This window comes from Bison bison, unplaced genomic scaffold (genome assembly GCF_000754665.1).
Source record: "Bison bison bison isolate TAMUID 2011002044 unplaced genomic scaffold, Bison_UMD1.0 scf7180017864041, whole genome shotgun sequence".
Classification (NCBI taxonomy): domain Eukaryota; kingdom Metazoa; phylum Chordata; class Mammalia; order Artiodactyla; family Bovidae; genus Bison; species Bison bison.
In genome coordinates, this window is record NW_011494613.1 from 2,364,550 (window position 1) to 2,389,351 (window position 24,802).

General features: G+C 39.0%; 1 long non-coding RNA gene across 4 annotated transcripts in view; it reads right to left on the reverse strand.

Annotated features, from left to right (window-relative positions):
* The window catches only part of LOC104985244, a 48,332-nt gene that overhangs the window by 9,709 nt on the left and 13,821 nt on the right, over nt 1-24,802 (reverse strand). Inside the window, exons 2-6 of one of the 4 annotated variants that reach the window (XR_824864.1) lie at nt 21,389-21,569; nt 20,050-20,090; nt 14,877-14,974; nt 14,436-14,718; nt 471-595 (exon numbers count right to left, since the gene is read on the reverse strand). This is a non-coding gene — a long non-coding RNA (uncharacterized LOC104985244). The remainder of the gene's footprint in view (nt 1-470; nt 596-14,435; nt 14,719-14,876; nt 14,975-20,049; nt 20,091-21,388; nt 21,570-24,802) is intronic. The other 3 variants (XR_824866.1, XR_824863.1, XR_824865.1) reach the window with 3 other exon arrangements.

Sequence of the window (24,802 nt, forward strand, 5' to 3'; positions counted from 1 at the left end):
GTCTATGGGGTTGCACAGAGTCGGACACGACTGAAGTGACTTAGCAGTAGCAAGCATTCACTGGAGCTTCCCAGGGGCTCTAGAGGTAAAGATCCACCTGCCAATGCAGGAAGTGCCCTGGGTTTGGGAGATCCCCTGGAGGAGGAAATGGCAACCTACTCTAGTATTCCTGCCAGCAGAATCCCATGGACAGAGAAACCTGGCAGGCTTCAGTTCATGGCAGGCTTCTCTATCCATGGGATCAAAAGAGTCGGACAGGACTGAATGTCTGAGCACCATCGCTTCAAACACTCACTAAATGTTTTTTGTTACTATCAGTGTTATCTTTCTCTCTGGCAGGAATGAGGCAGACCAGCAAGGATTTGTTCCTAGAACCAAGAATGGGCTCTCTCATGTCAAGGAGGCGGACCATCATAGGATACCTGCAGTGGAGGGTGGTAAGTGAAGGTCTGGTCCCATGAACACAGTACCTGCGGTGATGATGACAGACAGGCAGCAGATGGTGTCTGGGAGGGCGGATAGCCACAGTCAGGGCCTGTGCTTTCCAAACACAACTCCAGGGAGACAGGAGATCCGGTAGTGCCACTCATCACCCCTGATGATAAAGGGCAGGATTAGTCTGAGACCTGAGGCTGGGAGATGGGAAAGTGACATGGGAAAGGTGGGTCAAGAGGGAAACGGGGGAAGAAGTTAAAGGACCAAGAAGGGGATTACAGTGCATTTCTGAGGGCAGCCACTTGGTATTATGAACTGGAAGAGAGGAGGAAGTAGGTTATAATAGAGACTTTTAGAAGGCATGAGCAGGCTACACGTTTGGTCCAGGTGAACACTGGGTGTCCCAGCTGGTCCCCACTGATCTCTTCTCCCTTCAGTTTATGTAATAAATGTTAATTCGGTCCTGATCCTTTAAATGCGATTGCCCTAAACTCATTGGAGTCCATGCATGTTGTAGTTTTAACAGTTTTGGTAAATCTTAAGCATGCATGCCTGCATTGGTATTTCTCTCTTAGACCATAAACTTTTAGAATATAGGGATCAAATCTATATAGTTCTCTGAATGGTGACTATGTGAAAGCCTTTGACTGTGTGGGTCACAACAAACTGTGGAAAATTCCTAAAGAGATGGGAATACCGGACCACCTTAGTCTGTCTGCTGAGAAACCTGTATGTGGGTCAAGAAGCAACAGTTAGAACCAGCCATGGAACAATTTGGACTGGTTCCAAATTGGGAAAGGAGTACATCAAGGCTGTGTATTGTCTCCCTGTTTATTTAACTCACTTGCAGAGTACATCATGCACAATGCCAGACTGGGTCAATCACAAGCTGGAATCAAGATTGCTGAGAGAAATATCAACAACTTCAGATATGGAAGTGATACCACTCTAATGGCAGAAAGTGAAGTGGAACTAAAGAGCCTCTTGATAAGAGTGAAAGAGAAGAGTGAGAAAGCTGGTTTGAAACGCAACACTAAAAAAAAAACTAAGATCATGGCCTCTGGTCCCATCACTTCATGGCAAATAGAAAGGGAAAAAGTGGAAGCAGTGACAGGTTTTCTTTTCCTGGGCTCCAAAATCACTGTGGATCATGACTGCAGTCATGAAATTAAAAGATGCTTGTTCCTTAGAAGGAAAACGATGACAAACCTAGACAGTGTATTCAAAAGCAGAAACATCATTTTGCCAACAAAGGTCCATCTAGTCAAAGCTATGGTTTTTCCAGTAGTCACGTACAGATGTGAGCTGGACCATAAAGAAGGCTGAGTGCCAAAGAATTGATGCTTTCAAACTATGATTCTAGAGAAGACTCTTGAGAGTCCCTTGGACAGCAAAGAGATTAAATCAATCAATCCTAAAGGAAATCAACCTTGAATATTCATTGGAAGGACTGATACTGAAGCTGAAGCTCAATACTTTGACTACCTGTTGAGAAGAGCCGACTCAATGGAAAAGACCCTGATGCTAGGAAAGTTTGAAGGCAGAAGGAGAAGAGGGTGGCAGAAGATGAGATGATTAGATAGCGTCACTGAATCAATGGACATGAATTGGAGAAAACTCTGGGAGATAGTGAAGAACCAGGAAGACTGGCATGCCACAATCCATGAGGTTGCAAAGAGTCAGACGTGACGTAGCAACTGAACAACAGCAAACAACCGAACAGTGTGAGACATTACAAACAAATAGATGGTTAGTATTTTAAATATAAGGAAGAGGATGCTACTTACAAAATATAAAAGATGAATGAGTCACAAAGCCCCCCACTTTGGTGATAACATCAGTGGGACTTGAAAAGTTAGTACTGTGCTGGTGAAAAAACAGCCGTATCACTTTCAATCCTTAATATGAAACTAGCTTTCTTATTCCTCTGAAAATGTTTAACGTTGTAGTCTCACTTCTAGAAGCCTGGTGTAGGGAAATAATCAGCAACAGGAACAAGGATTTGTTTGTAAACACAGGAGCACCTAGATGCCTAACAATGGAAAAATGGCCCAAGTGAAGTTTGGTATATCTGTAAAGAGGAACTATCTAGCAGTTATTAAAAATCATAGTTAAAATAGTAACATTAAAATAGCAAGTGAAAAGAATATATACAGTATGTTTTCAACTATATTTTTCCAAAAGCACAAAAATATTGGAAAGAAATATACCAAAATGCCTTAAAAATAAAAAAAGAGATAGAGAGGAGGTGATAGCAGAAAAATGGTTTGAGGGTGAGCAGTGAGGAAACAGGCGCTAGATAAAGGGAACTAAGGCTTTAAACACCTACTGCGTGCTGATTCAGCTTTAGGGTCACATGTCTAGCTATTCAGTGGGCGCTCCCAGCTTCTTCCAACCTCAAATTCAGTATGTTCCAAACTGAACTCATCTTCCCCCCAAAACTACCCTAGTTTCATGTCTGTGTTGGTAAATGGGACCACCACCAAATCCAGAAACTTTTGAGCTTTTATGACTTTTTTTTTTTTTGGTCAGTACTGCTCAGCTTGTGGGATCCTCGTTCCCCAACCAGGAATGGAACCCAGGCCCGCTGCACTGAAAGCATGGAGTCCTAACCGCTGGACGGCCAAAGAATTTTCTGAGCTTTAACCAGTCTTTCCTCTCTCCCTCACCCATGAGGCACTCTCCTTGCCCACTGTGGCACTACATTCAATTGATAACCTACCGTCACTCACTTGTATGCCCATTCCCCCACGGCCCCACCACTGTCTCTAATCTATCCTTTGAAATACAGTCCAAGGGATGTTTCTGATGTGCAAGTCTAATTATGTCAGTCTTTCCTTTAAGACTTTTTCTATAGGTTGCTGCTGCTACTGCTAAGTCGCTTTAGTCGTGTCCGACTCTGTGCAACCCCATAGGTGGCAGCCCACCAGGCTCCCCCATCCCTGGGATTCTCCAAGCAAGAACACTGGAGTGGGGTGCCATTTCCTTCTCCAATAGGGAAAGATTGCTACTTTCCCTAAAATAAAGTCTAAACTTCTTAATGCGGCTTGCAAGATCCTCTTCAAGTTAGTTTTCAACACACCCCTTTTGCACACCACGGCCCAGTGATACTTCCTGCTCTCCTGTAGGTACCCTCCTCTCTCTGGCTATTTGTGGGACTTGAAACACCATCTCCTAGCTTTCTGGTTAGACTGTTTCAAACCTTTAGATCTCAGCTTATAACCATTTACCCAAGCTCAGGTTAATAACCTTTTTATGTTCAAGCTGTTCTCCATGGGTCTGCAGTGCCTGGCAAAATCTGGCACACAATGTGCTCTATATTTGTGGGGCTAATTCACATCACCAAGAAGTTAATTTATCCAAGGACATGTAGCTAGTAAATGGTGAGTCACAATTTAAGCCTAAGTCTCTCATAGCACACTGAGCAGAAAATGGGCCTCTTGGGGAGGTGAATTTAGACAGCAGCCACTCTAGAGTTGATACTGAAGAGGGCTCATCATGAGCCTGCCCAGTGCTATTCTAAACCCTTTCAAAGTATTACCTCATTTAATCCTCCAACAACCCTACAAGATAAATAGAACGATTAGCCCAGAAATTCTGGAGGGGGAGACAGAGTTGCCTAAGCCCAATCAAAGAAATCAGAGAGAACCAGAGGAAGGCTTTTAGTCCAGGAGTACGTTAGTCAAATGCCAGGAAGTAGCCATCATTTTATCACTTTAGTATTAATAACAAGTTTTAGGACTGGTTTTAGAGAAAAGCAAGGTAGGTAAGATGACCGAAATGGAGCCTTCTCTAGAGCTTGCCATCCTATTACACATACACACACACGCACAAACACACACACATGCATGCACATGTCTTGGGTTGTATCTCGCATGTGCTTGGTTACAATGCTTGTGGAAGACGCCACCGTTGTGCTTTTTGGTTCTGTTGAATACAGCAGCATCTTACAGGTACAACCACACCTACTGTACACTGGAGGGCAGAGTTAGGGAAACTTGTCTTCTTTTTGCTTATCCATATTCTCTAGTTTCCTATAACACATATATATTGGTTTGGTTCAGTTCAGTCGCTCAGTCATGTCCGACTCTTTGCAACCCCATAAATCACGGCATGCCAGGCCTCCCTGTCCATCACCATGCTCCTCTGTCCGTGGGATTCTGCAGGCAAGAATACTGCGTGTGAGATGAGTGCAATTGTGCAGTAGTTTGAGAATTCTTTGGCATTGCCTTTCTTTGGGCTTGGAATGAAAATTGACCTTTTCCAGTTCTGTGGCCACTGCTGAGTTTTCCAAATTTGTTCACCTCTCCTCAAAATTATTATATGTTTGGAGTATTTTATTATTATAATATTACTCACTTCTTCAGTTGCGTAAGAGAGTAAGCAATTTTCTACCGTTTCACAACTGCATGTTAACATGCTTTCTAACTTTTGCTCATTTGGTGGCAAAAAGTAACTTTTAGTTTGCAATTTCATGTTTTTCAGTCAGTTCAGTTCAGTCTCTCAGTTGTGTCTGACTCTTTGTGACCCTATGAATCACAGCTCGCCAGGCCTCCCTGTCCATCAGCAACTCCCTGAGTTTACCCAAACTCATGTGCAGCGAGTCGATGATGCCATCCAGCCATCTCATCCTCTGTTGTCACCTTCTCCTCCTGCCCCCAATCCCTCCCAGCATCAGGGTCTTTTCCAATGAGTCAGCTCTTCACATGAGGTGGCCAAAGTATTGGAGTTTCAGCCTCAGCATCAGTCCTTCCAATGAACACCCAGGACTGATCTCCTCTAAGATGGACTGGTATTGGTTATAGAGTAATAAATGAAGCAAAATTAAACAAGGATAAATATCCTCCAATCAGAGTTGGTACTCAGAGCTCTGAGGGCTCAGTCCTCCCAAAACCTTCACCTTCCTTGAGCATAGGATGGAAATGCTAAAAAAAGAATCAGAGGACCTCTGGTACAATTTTCCTCTTTTGCATCCTCTGCTTTATCACTGAGCAAATGGATAGACTCAATACCTCATGAAAGCTTTCTCTGTGCATCAAAAACTCCAAGCTATAATGTTAAATAGTAACAACAATAATAATGTATCTGAGGCTTGTACAAAATAAATAGATTGGTTGTTGAGTGACTATTGACCCAAAATAAAAGGATTTAAACAAAATGCTTCTCAGAATATCACTCTATTTTCCATTTCTTCAATGTAATCCTAAGTAAATTATACTGTAAAAATCATATTTTCACTATATACAAAAATAAATGAAAAGTGGATATATAGACCTAAATATGAGACCTGAAACCATAAAACTCCTAGATGAGAACATAGGTAGAACACTCTTTGACATAAGTCATAGCAATATTTTTTGGCTATATCTCCTCAGTCAAAGAGAACAAAAGTAAAAATAAACAAATGGGATCTAATTAAACCTAAAAGCTTTTGCACAGCAAAAAGGGAACCATCAACAGAACAAAAAGACAACCTACAGAATGAGAGAAAACATTTGCAAATGATATGACTGACAAGAGGTTGACAACCAAAATATACAAACAGAAGGCAATGGCACCCCACTCCAGGACTCTTGCCTGGAAAATCCCATGGATGGAGGAGCCTGGTGGGCTGTAGTCCATGGGGTCGATGAGGGTCGGACACGACTGAGTGACTTCACTTTCACTTTTCACTTTCATGCATTGGAGAAGGAAATGGCAACCCACTTCACTGTTCTTGCCTGGAGAATCCCAGGGACGGGTGAGCCTGGTGGGCTGCCGTCTATGGGGTCACACAGAGTCGAACACGACTGAAGTGACTTAGCAGTAGCAGCATACAGCTCAATATTTTAAAAAAATTTTTAAATGGGCAGGAGACCTGAATAGACATTTTCCCAAAGACATACAGATGGCCAACAGGCACATGAAAAGATGCTCAGCATTGCTAATTATTACAGAAATGCAAATCAAAACAAAAATAAGATATAATCTCACACCTGTGAGAATAGCTGTCATCAAAAAAATCTACAAATAACAAATGTTAGAGAGGATGAGGAGAAAAGGGAACCCTCCTAACATTGTTGGTGGAGATGTAAATTAGTACAACTACTACAGAAAACAGTACAAAGGTTCCTCAAAAGAGTAAAAACAGAACTACCACGCTGCTGCTGCTGCCAAGTCGCTTCAGTCGTGTCCGACTCTGTACGACCCCATAGATGGCAGCCCACCAGGCTCCCCCGTCCCTGGGATTCTCCAGGCAAGAACACTGGAGTGGGTTGCCATTTCCTTCTCCAATGCAGGAAAGTGAAAAGTGAAAGTGAAGTCGCTCAGTCATGTCTGACTCTTAGTGACCCCATGGACTGCAGCCTACCAGGCTCCTCCGTCTATGGGATTTTCCATATGATCCAGCAAATCCACTTCTGGGTATCTATCTGGAAAAAATGAAAACTCTAGTTTGAAAAAAATACATGCGCCCCAATATTCATAGCAGCACTATGTGCAATAACCAAGACATGGAAGCAACCCAAATGCCCCTCAACAAATGAATGGATAAAGAAGATGTGGTGTGTATGTCTGTCATAGAATATTACTCAGCCATAAAAAAGAATGAAATTCTGCCATTTGCAACAACATGGATGGACCTTAGTGAAATGAGTTAGTTAAAGACAAATACTGTATGATATCATTTACATGTGAAATCTAAAAAATACTACAAATGAATGTATAATAAATGCAGAACAGAATCAGACTCACAGATATAGAAAACTAACAGTTACCACAGAGGAGAGGAAGCCGGGAGGGACAAAATAGAGGTATGGGATTAAGAGATACAAACTATACAAACTACCATGTACAAAACAGATGAGCAATAAGGATATACTGTATAGCACAGAAAATTGTAGCTTTTAAATTTTAATGGAGTATAATCTGTTTTAAGACTGAATCACTATGCTATACATCTGAACCTAATATAATATTGTAAAGCAACTACACTTCAATTTTTAAAAATTTTATTCTTATACACAAAAGCTTTTAGTAAGCTTTCTTTTAAAGGCATATGGAATTGGGTTTGTTTCTTTCTTAACTCATATACGAACAATATTCTTGTGTATAATAATCTTGTGAACCAAGTAGGTATTAAAATTTTTAGGGTCTGAATTAAAATCTCTTTAGGACTTTCCTGGTGGTGCAGTGGATAAGAATCTGCCTGCCAATGCAAGGGATGCAGGTTCCATCCCTAGTCCGGGAAGATTTCACGTGCCGCAGACCAACTAAGCCAGTGCGCGACAACTACTGAGCCTGTGCCCTAGGGCCCGAGAGCCACAACTACTGAACCCGTGGCTATAGCTACTGAAGCCTGAGTGCCTAGAGTCTGTGCTTTACAACAGAGAAGCCACCACAATGAGAAGCCTGAGCACCACAACAAAGAGCAGCTCCTCACTTGCCACAACTAGAGAAAACCCCCCCCAAAAGCAACAAAGACCAGCAGCCAAAAATAAAAACATAAATAAATATTTTTAAGTCTAAAAAAATGAAATATCTCTTTAACAAACGACCTCCTGTAACATCTCTTTATGTCTTGGCCATCATCTTCATCATCATCATCACTGCAAACGTCTAGATTGAACTTGAAGTTTACACATCATTTCTACACAAGTATCCCTCTCCATACTTGCCCCACTAAGCCCTCTTTGTTACTCAGGAAGAAACTGAGGTTCATGGAGGCCGAAGGACTTGCTTAAAGTACACAGCTGCTTCAATTACAGAGCAAGCCCTCAACCTCAAATCTGACAGCTCTACATTTGTTGTTCTTTATTCTACCATACTGCTGTTCATTTCGGAGAAGGCAATGGCACCCCACTCCAGTACTCTTGCCTGGAAAATCCCATGGATGGAGGAGCCTGGTAAGCTGCAGTCCATGGGGTCGCTAAGAGTCAGACATGACTGAGCGACTTCACTTTCACTTTTCACTTTCATGCATTGGAAAAGGAAATGGCAACCCACTCCAGTGTTCTTGCCTGGAGAATCCCAGGGCCGGTGAGGCCTGATGGGCTGCCATCTAATAGGGTTGCACAGAGTCGGACATGACTGAAGCGACTTAGCAGCAGCAGCAGCAGCTGTTCATTTCCTTACCACAACATGCCGTTCACCATAACATGTTGTTTATGTTACCAGTGGTGGCCTTTGGCTTGACCTAAAAATTTTAAATTAAACCTTTGAGAAACTGCCTTTACCACAATCCCTAGAAACCAACCCAGGCATATAAGCTTTGTCAGAAAAAAAAAAAAAAAAAACCCTCCTATCTTATTTCATATCTGTCCACCCTTTTAAATCTAGCGCTAAACCTTAAGGAGATGCCTTTGAAAACTCAAAATTGGCAGAGAGAGAGAAAGTAGGTTTTAGAGAGTTTTCTCTGTATTACAACTGATGGGAAAGCAACATTTGTCTCTATCCAATCACTAACATTTAAAAAGTTCTTTGAAAACAAGCAGTATGAACAAAATGTTCTTTTGGGAAGAGGCTAATACAGTCACGTCTGACTCTTTGTGACCCCACAGACTGTAGCCTGCCAGGCTCCCCTATCCACGGAATTCTCCAGGCAAGAATACTGAAGCAGGTTGACATTCCCTTCGCCAGGGGATCTTCCCGACCCAGGGATTGAACCCAGGTTTCCTGTATTGGAGGCAGATTCTTTAGCTTCTGAGCCATCAGGGAAGTCCTTAGGAAGAGGCAAGCTTAGGCAATAGAGGGTAAGGCAATACACAATAAAAAAAGCAGACTATGGTGCTAGAGGGAAAGTCTGGATTTCGGGGTTTCAAACGTGTGAGGCATCTTGCCTGAAGAGTAAGCACATAAGAGCTACAGCATATGTCTGCCTAAGCATGTTGCATGTAATGTTTGGGGCATATTTATACTAAAAATTATTCAGTGTTTACATGAAATTAAATGTAACTGGGCACCCTGTATTTATCTAGCCACCCTACCCAGGGGCTGGTCCCCAAGGCAGCCTTGAGCCAGGTACAGAACATGCTTGTTTGGAGACATTCCTGATAAGCCAATAACTGGAGCTCAGCTGACACGAGACATCTGAATTAAGTCCTTGGTTGTATATATACATGTCTATTTCATGTGTTTTATCATCCACTTGGACCTTTTGTCTTTGACTGAAAGTCTCTATAAACTGTGCCTGAATACCATGGCATTAATCACAGCCTCCTGAAGTATTTTTATATTGTGTGAAATAAATGCCCATATACTTAGGAGTTAAAGTAAGAAATACTCGCCACAATATTTAGTTAAAATTACAAAGGGAGTATAAATTAAGCCATCATTTTGTTAAAGTGTATATTGTAAGTCTTATTTAATTTCCCCATGTTCTTAGATGTGTGTTTGTGTAACTGTTGTGTCAAGACTTTCACTGATAAAGTATTTCAATTAGCTGGTAAAAGAATACATTTAAGGAGTTGCAACTGATGTACATTTGGGCTAAATACCTATCATCAGAGTTGTTTCTCACCTGAGTTGCTCTTACTGATGCTATGTTAACAAGTGGCCCTGATCGCTGGCAATAGCTCACTTAACATGCTCATGTTTGCGTGGTAATCACATAAAGAGAGTGACTAACTAGTACTTAGAAAAGAACCTGATACTAGGTTTAGGCTGAATAAGTTATAAGGCCACTTTGTCATCTCTGGAAGCCTTGTTCCCAAGTCATCAGGATTTTAACACGGGACTGATTTGAGACCAATTGAGAGACTAAATGATACGGGGTGGGCAGAGGGGCATTGAAATAAACTGGTGAATTGAAGGTGCTGAGTCACCTGCTCTCACGCTCACCCACCCCCATGTTTCCAGCCACTTGCCACTAGCTCCCTGGGTGCTCAGGGCTTATCACTTGGGTGTCATCTTACAGACAAAAACGGCTGAAATGAGCCAAAAAGGGCAGGAAGAGTGGCAGCTGTCATAGTAGCCGTCATTGACATCGTAGTGAGGAAATTCAGGGCAGACACGTACAAGGAAGTAAAATCTCCTTCCTCCACCAGCAGTCTTTTCTGTCCCTGGATGGTTTGTGTGATGATTGTATCATTCTTCAACCATCTCCTACCACCGTCTTTTATAATCATGAAATTACCGTCAACACGTTTTTCCTTGCAAGCTATTTATTCTCTACCTCATTTTTTGATAACCTCATAATCTCAGTTCACAGAAATGACCAAAGAATTCTCAAGATCTAATTCTATCCCGCTGCTTTTCCCCAAATCATCTTAATGTGGTATTCTGGGAAATTTAGGGAGCACATGCTTGTCAAAGAAACGTAGCATTTCTGTGGCAAGGCAAGTAATCTCTCTTCTTTGTAACTCAGCATAAGACCTGTATTTAAAAATTCAAGAAGAAAATGTTCACAGGGCTCAATTTCATGACTTCAGCAGGTCAACTCAAGGAATGGGCAAATTATATCTTTCCTACAAAGTCATCACGGGAAACCTGAGATGGCCACTCTGAACAGCCTGGCCTGTAGGAAGTTCAAAGAATGAAATCTACTCCATGTCTTACATATGTTCCATGTTTATAAGAAATTTCATTGCTGAGAACTTTGTAGAGAAGTTCTTCCTCCTAGCTCTGCTGAATATAATTTCCTTGAGATAGTGGGTCTAACAATATGGTAAGAAAAAGTCAATGGTCTCTAAAAAGGCTACTTTCTATTGTTCAGGGTCTCCTTGTCCGGTCCCATGTAATAATCTTAAGCCCAAATCAATGTAGCTAAGTACTCCCATGTACCTCCAGAGAATGCAGAGCTTTGAGAGGGGGAATTTTATAATACAAATACACTTAATATAATTTTGAATAGACAATACATTCCCATTGTACAAAAGTTAAAATGACATAAAAAGGCCTGCATTGAGAAGCTGTGCTTCACCACTTTTTCCCATCCACCCTACTAATTCCTGATGCCCCCTAGAGGTAAGCATGTGCATTTGTTTCTTTGGGGGGGTCTTTAAATATTTTTATGCATATTCAAGCAGACATTATTAATTCTCCTATATTTTCCTATCTAATTTTCCTATACTTCATATACAAAAGGCAACACATGCTATACATATTCTTCAGCTTGCTTCTTCCATAGAGAAATACACCCTGGAGATCATTTCCTATTAATAGATAGTGAGCATTTATTAAAACCCCGTAAAGCGTCCTTGTCAACAGACACTCAAAATGTTCCTTAACTCTTACCATCACAAACAATGCTTCAGTGAACAACTCGTCTATGTGCTTTCATATACATACAGATATATCTGTAGGATACATTTCCAGAAGTGGGACTTCATAGAACGTTTATTAAATACCTCCATCTTACTTAACAAAGAGTAGCCTGTACTTCAGTTTGCGCTCTCTTCACTATTTTATGAGCTTTTGGAAGGCATGAGCTGTGTTTCATTGGTCTTTGTATCCACAGCCCCTACATAGTACCTAGCATGTTAATGCAGAATACAAACTAAACTTCCTCATGTAACTATATCCTTAAGAACATTAAAGGAACCCTCAACTTAAAAGGCTGAAATCTAGGGTGTAAATTAAGAGGCACTTCCAAGTTTCTATTTAAGGATAAAAATGGGACTTACAAGATACCAGGCCAGATGAAAATACTGACTAAGGAGTAGGAGTTTCAAGGATGAGGATGTGTCTTCAAATCCAGTGACTGGGACATGTCACATAAGTGTTCTGGGCTATTTGAACACAGAGAAGCTGAATAGTAAATGGAGACGATTTCTGGAGGACCCCCGCCTGCTGAAGACCAGTCAGGAGTGACTGAGACCAGCCCTAACTTAAAAGCCCGGCCCAAGATGCAAAAAAACAAAAAGGTTAAGTACACAACTGGCTGAACAGATAAAGCAACTATACTCCAATAAAAATTACTTAAGAAAGAATCTGAACAAAAAGAGAAGTTGTGTTACGGCATGTGTGTGTGTTTGATATGATTCTTCTTCTCCTCCATCTCCACTCTCATGATAGCCTGTGTGAATGACTCCTGATCCTACTCTGTGACCCACCCCCACATTTGTCAGGAAGCCTGCCAGCAACTTGTGGTGAAAGCTCAGACCTGGTCCTAATGATGGCAGCTGTACCTCCCAGCTCATTCCCTCACCATCCCAGGACTGCCCCTGGCCAGCCATCGCTGCTGCCCCAGCACACAGCCCACAGGAATGTTCTCTTTCTCCATTAGGCCTTCACGTACCATTGCAGCTGCCACTGAACTATGTAGAAAAGCCACGCTTGAAGAGACAGGATGGCAGGCGAGTGTGCCACACACAGAACTCCCCTCAGCCCTTGTCAAAATACCTGCCTCTCAACAGTGAGTGAAAGTAAATTGAAAGGCCGTCTTTGGTTGTATCAATAATGTGACAATATCATTCAAAAATTGTAAATGTGTTTTTATCTAGCACTTTTACTTCAAGCAATTAATTCTACCAAAATTTATAAAAATTCACAAAATACACATATGTTTGCTAAACTATTATTTGAAAAAGCCTAAAAGAAAACATTTTAAATATGCACTGATATGTGTACATTAGATCCATAATATCATATTATCTGACACCCTGTGCAACTTCTAGGAGAATGGGGTAGACCCATGTATAGGGCAACATACAGCCAAAATACATTGCTAAGTGAATAAAAGGAAGTTCAGAAGAGTAAATATATTGTATGATGTTACTTGAGATTTAAAAGAAGATACACTTGCTTGTGAATAAAAAAATGTCTGTCAGAGGCCTCCCTGGTGGCTCAGTAATAAAGAGTCTGCCTGCCAATGCAGGAGACACGGGTTCGATCCCTGGTCAGGGAACTGAGATTCCCACATGCTGCAGAGCAACTGAGCCCATGAGCTGCAACAATTGAGCCTGTGCTCTACAGCCCGGGAACCACAACTACTGAACCCACATGGTGCAACTGCTGAACCCCACTTGCCCTGGAGTCTGAGCTCCGCAACAAGAGAAGCCACGGCAATGAGAAGCCCATGCACCACAGCTGGAGAGTAGTCCCTGTTCTCCACAACAGAAAAAAGCCCAAGCAGCAACAAAGACCCAGTACAGCCATAAACAAATGAATAAAATTATTGTTTTAAAGTGTCTGTGAATATATGAGAGGGAGTTTCTTGGAGGTCCAGTGGTTAGGACTCAGCGCTTTCACTGCAAGGGCTGAGTTCAATCCCCCGTCAAGGAGCTAAGATCCTGCAAGGCATGCAGCAAAGCCAATATATATATATATATATATATATATATATATGTGTGTGTGTGTGTGTGTGTGTGTGTGTGTGTATATAAAACTATTATTAACAGTTATTCACCAGGGAATGGGGCTTCCCAGGTGGCACTAGTGGTAAAGAATCCACCTGCTAATGCAGGAGACATAAAAGATATGGGTCCGATCCCTGGGTCAGGAAGACACACTGGATTAGGAAATGGCAACTCACTCCAGTATTCTTGCCTGGAAAATCCCATGAGCATAGAGAGGAGCCTGGTGGGCTACATTTCATGGGGTTGCAAAAGAGTCGGACACAACTGAGCATACCAGGGAATGGGATTGAGTATGAGGGGGCAAGGGGGAAAGAGGGGAACATTTTAAAACTTTATATCCTGTTTGTATTGTTTTTATAAGTAAAAAGTTCTCTCACAACCAATCTATTATTTCTTAGGTTGCTATGGTATATAGCATACCCCATAGCATTTTATGGGGTTTAGCAACCATTTTTGAAATTTTGGTCATAGTGAATAATGACCACTTTAAAAATCCTCCTAAAGAGTTCTGTGTGGCTGAGGGAAAAGCTATGGTTGATCTCAGTTGAGGCTCACAGACACAACTACAACTTTATGGATGTACACTCAAAATCCAAGTCACACAGAGAGGTTAGTGAAATTTCCTGTGGTTTCAAAAATCCAGGTGTTGAGCTTTCAGATTGTTGATGAGATTAGCAATAATTTTAATATAACTCGATCACCCCCAAACTTAGAACTGACACTTACCTACACTCCTCTTTCAAGGGATGCATTTTAGCTTTTGCATTGTGTTTACAATGAGATTTCCCATGAAGTTAACTTTAAAAACTATGAAAAAAATTGATCATATTTTACAAAATCAGGGAGAAGTGAAGAAGAAAAGATGCTCCCATATTATGCAAGTGTCCTGTTGCTAAAGAAGAGACTGCTCAAGGCAGACATACACCAAGCAGTAGGTTCTGCGATTTGGTTTTTCAAATCCTGATCAGTGGAGCCATTCAATCTGTGTCTGATCCTGAAGAAAGAAAACCTGAGATGAAACAAGAAAAAGAGAAAATGTCAAAGCAAGAAAAAAATTGACAGTACAACTGACAATAGATCCAAATATAGGTTCCCTTGGGGCAAGGCTTTAATCAAGCTTGAAAGTAGCAACATTTCATTTGGAATATCAATTTCCAGGTAACCTACCTTTTCCAAGATTTTCTGTTGCTAAGATGATGACATCTTTGGTTACTAATCTAACCAAGTTTTCCAGTGTCAAAAGTTTTATCAATTAGTCTTTGTCTCTGCAATACAGAAAAAGGAAGTTGTAGGGTACACAACATTAATTTAAATGCTTTATATGATTCTTCTTTTCTCTGGAATAGTATTTTGTGTTTGCAAATGTACCTACTTCTCTTGGTACTAACACGGTAGGTCTATATTAGAAGCTAAATAAGACAGGCAAACCAAGCAAACAGACAATTCATCTTGCTGTAATTATAACCACATCTAGTTTATGGAAGTAATGCAAGCCTGAAATTCATAAAAAATCTTAATAGATCTTTAGAACCAAAGCACACTTTTCAGGTTAGCCCCAAAACTAGCCCCAAATCTTCCCTCGTAGCTCAGTTGGTAAAGTATCTGCCTGCGATGCATGAAACCTGGCTTTGATTCCTGAGTTGGGAAAATCCCCTGGAGAAGGAAATGGCAACCCACTCTAGTATTCTTGCCTGGAGAATCCCATGAACAGAGGAGCCTGGCAAGTTACAGTCCATGAGATCACAAGGGTTGGAAACAACTTAGCGACTAAACCACCACCATCAAAACTTTTGAGAACGTTCATTTTACAACTGAATGCTAAAGCACAATAATAAACTTTGAGATTAAAAAAAAAAAAAAGCAAGAGAGAGGTTGAAAGAACTCAGGAAGGAATAATAGAAATTAAGAGAAGTAAATAAAACAGTAAATATATCAATAACTGTAACTTTGCTTGCCTAATTCACTTATTACCAACCAATTTTGTATGTGTCCTCAGTTACTCAGTCATGTCTGACTCTTTGCAACCCCATAGACTATAGCCTGCGAGGCTCCTCTGTCCATGGGATTTTCCGGGCAAGAAATACTAGAGTGGGTTGCCATTTCCTACTCCAAGGGGCCTTCCCAACCCAACCAAGCAAATAATCTTCAATTATAAAAATAAGTGTAACTATTTGAGAAATGTTTACTTCCACAAAGTAGGTTCTAAGCATATTTGGTAATTTAATTTTAAATATATGTTATTGTATTTTGGAGTTTTAAGGCACTGGCCTCCAATATTTAGATCAAGGAATCTAGAAATAAATTATCTCGATAACTAATATTAAGTTGTCCAAAGGCACATTGCTCAAATTATTAGAAAGGTATGGCTGAAAGTATATTTTTGAACTCAATTATCTAGATAACTTGCACATAAATATCCAACCAAAATCCACAGAGTTGGGATATCTGTATATTCCATATACACCTGTTTTAATATACAATGTTTTTTCCTTTGAACCACTAATCAAGTTTATTATGTGCAACTTCTACAATATAAGTCTATTTGCCCCAATGTCTTAGCATCATAGGACCCTCTCATCAGAATATTGGTTAGATTCCCTAGTGTGAATCACTTATCCAGTTGCTTGCCTGATTACTCGTGTGTTTTTGAGATTTGTGAAATGCGGCAGATAAACAGGTCTATGCTGTGTGCAGCTTGGAGGGCAGCCAATGTCTGTCTGACTATCCAGTGTATTGACTCTCCTGCCTCAAATCTCTCTCATACAGAGAAGCTGTATTTTAAGTTTAAAATCAGTGTAGAATGCAATCCAGGAATGTCACTGCAGAAAACAGCAGGTGCTCATCCACTCATTTGCAGTGATTCTTGCAGAGAAGAAAGTGAATCAATGATTCACCCAGTGGACAAAGAAACGTCACAGTGAATATTTGGAATAGAAGTCAAATGCGGGAAAAGAACATTCTCATCTAAAAATGTGCTCTTATTTTAGAAAGGAAAACCTCCCACAAGAAAATCAGGAATTCTGCTGAAGTGCTCTGATTGTAACTGCAGTAAGCAATAGCTCCCTTCTCCCTGCTTCTCCTGTTTTATTGCTTTTGTGTTGTACTTCTAAAATAAATATCAATAAATCATTGCAGTTAGATACTCTAATATAGACAGAAATGTACTTGACTCCCTACAGTCATTACAATTGGAGGGGACTCTGATTAGGATGCTTTACTTAATTAAGTGATATCGTCTAAAGAGAGTTCTTCCCTCCATTTTCTGTTTAACAGTCTTATAAAACACCAACAGAGGAAATTCATTCTGTTGTTTGCTTTCCTTATTGTAAATGGTTTCTTCTCATTCATAGTTTACAGAAGATGTTGTGTTAATGAAACGGCTAATAAGCCAAAGGCTGTGGTTCAGCTACACACAGAGCCTTGTTCAAAGCAGCCCAAGCCACACTAGACTTGAGAACATTTTCTCTCTCAGCCCTAGAAATGTATTCTAAAATTTATTTTTACAGCATCTGTAACCTAAAATTAAGATGATTCAAAAGAACATTTTTTCCTGAGAAATCACACTTCATCTGGTCTATACAGGGTTCAGCAGAGACCTTCAAAATCTGTTTCTTTGGAAAAATAGAAAAAAGATGGGCAAAGAATAAGCAGTCCTTATGTATAAGATGTTATTTGTGAGGCACTTTAATTTTACTGAAAGAAGTCATTAAATTTGGATTGCCAATACAAATATGATTATATATGTTTTCTAAATAAAATGTTATTATGTTGCAACTGAACTCATCCATTTATTGTTTGTTTACCTAGTGCTCAAACACATGTTTTATTCATAGATGTCTGGGAGAAAAAAATTTTGCTTGATAATCACACCAAGCATATTTAACAAAAGCGATTCTCCTTTTATTAGTGAACAAGTTTAAGCAGAATGATTTCATTTTTTTTTTCCATGTGGTTAATTCAGACTTGCAGAATCCTCAGTATACAGCTTTTGTTTCTCCGCCTGCTGGCTTTTATGCCTTTAATGTATGCATGCCTATCCACTGATGGGAAAATATCATTTCCTCCAAGTCTTCCTTTTTCCTTCTTGACTATACTCTCAGTTGATTTCTGGTTTTGGTTAGATTTCACTAGCTACTTCTGTCAAATCATATACAAGACAGTCAAACTGAATCCCAGTAAAAAGTTCACTATCCTGTTGGAGATTTTAAACTCTCTTTCACTGAAGTGAATGAGAATTCTAAATATATTTACTTATCCCTTTAAAAATAAATATCTGTATTCTAAAATAAATTTAAAATATTAGAAAGTAGTCAAGAAAGTGAAGATTTATTAATGTCTATGAAATCATTTTCATTAACAAATAAAACATATTAACAAATGTTTTTACATTTAGCAACTTTCTATTAAAAAGCAACATAAATGTAAATACTCTCTTAAATGAAAAACCTTACAATATATATTTTTGCCATAACACAACATGTAGCTAAAATCATTTAACGATCTTCAATTTTTAAATTCATTTGAGTCTCAAAATATAAATACGAATATCAATGAATCAATACAAGGGGCTTTTAATTAATTTCTAATCTATTAAAGAAACTTTAAACCATTGCCAAGAACCTGAATTAATTCCTGGCTTGTATATAGTTTGGTCATTTCTCAGGCAAAATAATAATAGGAGTAATAATAATCCACAATTAATAAATGAGTTAATTAATGTTATATGACTCTAAGGTTTTGGTTTTAAACTGCATAACACTAGCCCTGCATAAAACCACTACCTGAAAACATTCTCAAGTTATATAGATTTTCTTAACTCCCAACTTTAATCAGCTTTACCATAGAAAACCAAAGAAAAACAATAAAACAATGTGTCTCTGGACATGTTACCCAAAATGAATTCTAGAAGTTGCTTGTAACTGCTTTTATTTTTTTTTTAAGGATACTCTTTATTAAAGATTAACCTTACATTAGTTCTAAAGTTCATTAGATATTAGTTATTTTCTAATTTTGTAATGTAGATAATTTTTATAACCAAAAGTTTAGTTAGCCTACTTTCTATTAAACAAACTTCTTTATAGATTTTCTTAAAGCTCGTCATTTAAAAAGGTGCCTTTGTCCTGAAACTAAACATATGACATTCCTGTCCCCTAGGAAAATGTTTAAAGAATTGAATAACAGTAAGTAAATTCTGTTAGAAATTTTATTCCATCTTCCCTGCATTTGTTTACTTTTAAAAAAATAATTTTTAAAAATAAAGAAGGTGGCTCTTTTCTTAAGACTTCAAGATGAATGAGAATCGCGTCTAATGAAGTACCACTGAAGAGTAGCTGCTGAGTCTGGCAAAAGAATGTGAGTCCCATTTTACGTGAACCAATTATTTTTATCAAATGACGTTTCTATCTAAATTGTTTGCTTTAAGAAATAACAATGTTAGAGATAAGCAGAGTTATTTTAATATGCGTTTTAGAGCATTATTATTCTAATTCCTATAAATCAAATTAACTGCAATGGAGCCCATTTCAGGCTGTTATTTATTGAAACTGCTTTTCATGGAGCAGTGAACATTTGCAGCGAATGCTCCAAAGCTGACAAGCAAATAGATCAGATTTTTAAAATGTAAACACAAATATTGCTATGCATTGAATAGGCTCTATAGTCAGAAAAAAATTTACATCCTAACATAGTCTTTTCTTGTACTTGTAAGATAAGCATTCTAAAGTATTTCTCATCAAAGCTATCTGTCTCTGTAAAGCAGTAGAAAGAGTAAATTTCCTGGAGAGAACTCAGCTAAGAGATACCCTTGGTCGATCAAATCTGTACCAAGAAGAGCACAAAGAAAAACATTTAGTTTTAAAGAGAAGATAATTCTTTGAAACTATTTTTTTTCTTTCTACAGAAATAGATAATAAATGCTCAAGAAAGAAAATATTCAGCAAAAAGCTTTTTGGGGGGAACAGAGAGAAAAAAAAATCTTGTGTGATGTGATAGGAGAAAGTATAGAGACTGAAACAAATCAAACAAAAACCAAAAAACAGTCAAACTCGGACTGTATCCTTCTAAAGCATGTCTCCTTTCTGCAAGAGATGACTGCAGTCTGAGGAGTAAATTACTGCTGTCAGCGAGTTGGACTTTATAAACATAGGAGAAGGGATCATCCGCTCCTTTGGAAGACAATTCTCTTATTAATAGCACCAGTTTCAGAGCTATTTTTGCCTCTAAAAGGGGCACCTGCTAGACATTTACAAATTACCTTTAATAAGGGAGAAAAACTTATACACTATTGTCAAGACGTATATATTTCTGACTCCAGTTAAACATTTTTAACAAGCCATCTTACCAATGTTTTGAAGCACCTCAGTGGCCCCGAGGGAGTTCTACCTTTAATGCAAAAAGACAACGAAGAGCCGGACACACACCCAAAAAATAAAATTATAAAGTAAAATCAAACATAGGACGCACAGGGAAAAGAAAAGGGAAACACATGTTGTTTATAATGAACAAACCATGAACTTCATGAAAATATAGCAAAAGCAATATTCGTGCCCTAGCAGAACAATTCCTGATGTATAATAAATGAAAGAAAAGTAAAACTTCTAAGTAGAATCAAGCATTGAGTAAACTGTAGAAGTATAACAGTGTTAACTACTGCATATTCTTTTAAGACATAGTATGATATAAATGTTAATGCAATGTTAATGCAAATGTTAATATAAAAATAGCCATAATGTAGTACTTCATTATTTGTAATTAATCATTCATAAAATAATGACTCAACAGTCCAGGAGAATCCTGGTCACGTTTCACAAGTACAGTAATCATACATAAATCATATAAAAACTCAAATTCATGTTTTAAATGTTATTTTCAAAATCAATATTTTTCCTCATGTTTAAACACATATAAAATCAAACGCCCCCAGCTTAAAAAAAAAAAAGTAACTAAGATTATCCTCCTAAAACACAGGTCAACATTTGGGAATTTTCAAATCTTATTTTCATAGCAATAAAAAATACTCATTGAAAAGAGCAACTGAAATACATCATATATTTTAATGACTCAAATATTTATTTCTAGTCCTTTTTGCATCAAGGCTGTGGGAAATTTGTATTATGAAGATCAGATGGTGCACTGATGTAAGAAATGTTGCAAAGCATTCTGTTGATTGGTTCTAATTAACTGCAGTGCTCTTGTGTTCTCAGTTTTAGCCGGCACACACTACACAATGCCTTTTATTTTGCTTTGAATGGATTTTTACTTAAAAACAGCTGATCTCAATATCCAAAGCATTTTTGGCTTTTTTTTTTTAATCTGTTAAATTTTTCTTGCAATATTTTCTTTTCAATTTTAAAAGATAAATTTGAAAATATTTCTAAAGCAGAAAGTATAATCAGTTAAATTAACACCACTCGTGTGGTCTTTCACATGTATTTTGCATGTTCTATAGTACGTGATTACATTCTCAAACCACATTTCAATTCCTCTTTAAAAGTTATACATCTGAGTGATGGTTTAAGCAGGAAATTCTGAAAAGCAATTTAGAGCATGCTGCTAATTTTTAATTTTTTTATTTTTGTAATCAGTCTACTAAATAGAACAGAACTAAAACATGGGAGCGTGAGCAAGAAATGGGAAGGATTCCAGAACTAAAAGTATTAAACAAAATTCTTTACACTCACCTTTCTCTGATGATTTAAGCTCAAGCAGCCCTGACAGAGAGTGTCATGAATTTTCATCAACTTCACACATGTCATACATTTAAAAACATTTTGATTTGTCCTGGGCCCCCTGCATGTCTCTGGAGCACAGTAACAGTGCTGAGCTGTTTGGTAGGTATAAACCCTATGAACTCCCGGAGCCCTGGAAGATATATTATTAATGTAAACAGGCCCTTAAGTGGGGGAAGAAAAAGATCATTAAATAACTGGAAGCTTCCAAGGAAATGCAGAATTTAAAATAAGGAAAGTATTACTAGAAGCAGTGCATTTTCATAATATTTAAGGGCCACAGGTTTATCCATACATTAGTTTTCTGAGAATATACAGTTATCTGACCTGAGAATCATTTTGGAAAGGAAAATCCACAACCTAAAAATCGAGCTAAATTATTACCTTAACCTAGTGGACATTGAAAGTGATTAGTCATGTTTTTGTTCACATGAGGATAAGATGCGATTCATTTGAGCAGAAAGTCCACAGTTTCAAAATGGCTAGCAATATCCTGATATTTCTAGGAGGAAAGCTGTGTTAAATGCAGTAAAATAAAAACAGAATTTTGCCCTAAATAACACATCTGGGATTATCTTCCAAATATTTCTGTTCCTTTTAAAATTGTGAAAAATCATTCAGATGAAGAAATAAACAGCAGGAGAGGTTAATAAGTGTGAACAAAGTCACAAGTCATAGAACAATATAAACTCAGTAGCATTACAAATAACTTACACTGTGCCCTCACTTTACGACTGAGAAAACTGAGACTCTAAGAGAAGAAAGTGACTCCCCCAAGGTCCTACAGAGGCTAGGAAACACAACTGGAGACACAATTGGCAGCACAATGTCTATAATACCATAGAGCCTTTCAGCACAGTAACAGGAATGGCAGCTCAGGTGGATGTCAATCACACAACCAAGTAAAACAATGAGCAATGCATCCTTGACCCTAAAAGGAATATGCAGTGCATACAAAATTAACCAACCATCTTTACCCAGTGTCAACAGTTATTTTTCTTTCAAAGGTGCCTCTTTGGAAGCTATCTTTATGCCTTTATTCTTTCCAGGATTTGAGGATTTCTATCTATTTAATGAAAGGTAGTTCTCGTTAGCACTCTTACACCAAGCAGGCAGGTAAAAACAATTATCATATGGTCTCATTGTCACTAATTTGTCCCCACTTCCAATCCATTGTCCAGTCTACTGACAAGATGGTCTTTCTAAAATGCACAACTCATTATGACTGAATTTTTTCTATGGCTTTCCGTGTGCTACAAGATAAATCTACATTACTTAGTTTAGCATTCAAGGGTCTTCAAAATGTTTAGCCAGAACCATGCCTTCAGTTTTACTCCTGACACTCTCCTTACACTTTCTGCTTCAGGAATACAAACTAGGTATGACTCCCTAAACACAACATGCTCTTCACTGCCCCCAAGCCTTTGCACAGGCTGTATCTTCCACCTGCGATGCCTGATAAACTCTGCTCTTTCTCAAGAGTGAGCCCAAGTCTTACTTTTTCTCCTCCTGCTGAACATAGATGCCTCTTCCCATGGGATTCTACTGCATTTTTGCACAGACCTCACATTACTCCACTCATCACATTGAACTCTGTCTAAATACATGACTGTTACCCCAAACACATTGTTTTTGAGGTCAGAGACATAGCTTTTTCTCCATGCCGTACTTTGCCTGGTGTAAGCCCTCAGTGAGTATTCACTGACTGAATGAAAAAAATCAATAAACAAACCACCATATTTTTTTCTTGTCACTAATCACCTAGTTCTTCTATATAAGGTCTAAACTGGATGTACACTGAAAACAGGATATTTGCGTCAACCTCTGTTTTTGGTTTCTATCCACTGTTTGTTTTAAGCACAATTTTATAATCACCCTCTCACCATAGAAAGCTACTTTTGGCATGAAGGTGGTGACAAAATACCAACTCCTATCTAACTGTGAATCAAGAGGAGAACTCTTGGGTAAACAGTGGGTCACCAATATTCGAGATATGGCATAGAAGAGTTGGTAAATGACAGTTCCTTTTATGGCTCCTTTTCTTATTAGAAACACAAGTTGAAGGATTTTCCGTCACCCCCTAAAACTGAAAATGCTCATTTGGATAAAAACTGGAAGTGATATCAGTATCTTCATGCCAAGTGAGTGCTTTAAAAGAGGATTTTTAGTCTGAAACAAATGGAATTTAAATCTGAGAGTCCGCTTATTCAGGGTTCTATTACTGTTTAACTCCTTCCAGTCTTCCTCATCTTGCTGAGAAAATGCTGTCCAGATACTAATGTCCTCTTCAAGCCTGCTCAGCTGAAGTGGGGGACGTCCTTGGTACATAAGCACATATTTTGCACTTGAAATAATACCCTCACACTCATTGATAAAAGGCTTCATATTCAAAATAGAGAAGGATGTGCCAGTATGGTCTTCCCTTAACATGTATAACATCTTGAGCAGACTCCAAATCAACGAAGAGCGACTCCAGTAGAAGCTGTTTGGGCCAATAAAAGGCACAGGGCATCCCAACCCTGAACCTACTTCCAATGTTTTGATTATTGCCCCCACTGACTTCACTCCAGGGTTCCATTCTGCCCCAGAGCTACAGTCACTACTCAAACGTGAGGGGTGCTCACTAAGGACTAGAAATTGGGAACACAGTAAACAGTAGCCATTGTGCCTGCATAACAGATTTCTCCTGGTCTTTGACCACCTTCCTTAGAGCAGCCCTCTCCATTCTGAAGGAGATCAGCCCTGGGATTTCTTTGGAAGGAATGATGCTAAAACTGAAACTCCAGTACTTTGGCCACCTCATGCAAAGAGTTGACTCAGTGGAAAAGACACTGATGCTGGGAGGGATTGGGGGCAGGAGGAGAAGGGGACCACAGAGGATGAGATGGCTGGATGGCATCACTGACTCGATGGACGTGAGTCTGGGTGAACTCCGGGAGCTGGTGATGGACAGGGAGGCCTGGCATGCTGCGATTCATGGGGTCGAAAAGAGTCGGACACAACTGAGCGACTGAACTGAACTGAACTGAACTGTGGCATTAATATTAACAACCAAAGTGAGTTCTTGAATTATTTTCTGGTAGGTGAGACCACACTGGCCAGTTCCCACCCCCACCCTTTAACGAATGATAGGATTTGTGACCTTCTGGTCTCCTCACCACTTCAGAAGATGACTACTCTTTAGAATTGTAAAAGTCTTGAATGGCGGGGGTGCCATAGAAAGTTTAAGGCTGGAATGTAAAAAAGAGATTAACTCTGTGGATTTTCCAAGTCATTAATTTTTAGGGTTCATCTTGTGTTACATCTAAGCTTTGGGGGTGGTGTTTGTTTTAAACATTACAGCATTACCTAAAACAGTTTTCTTGT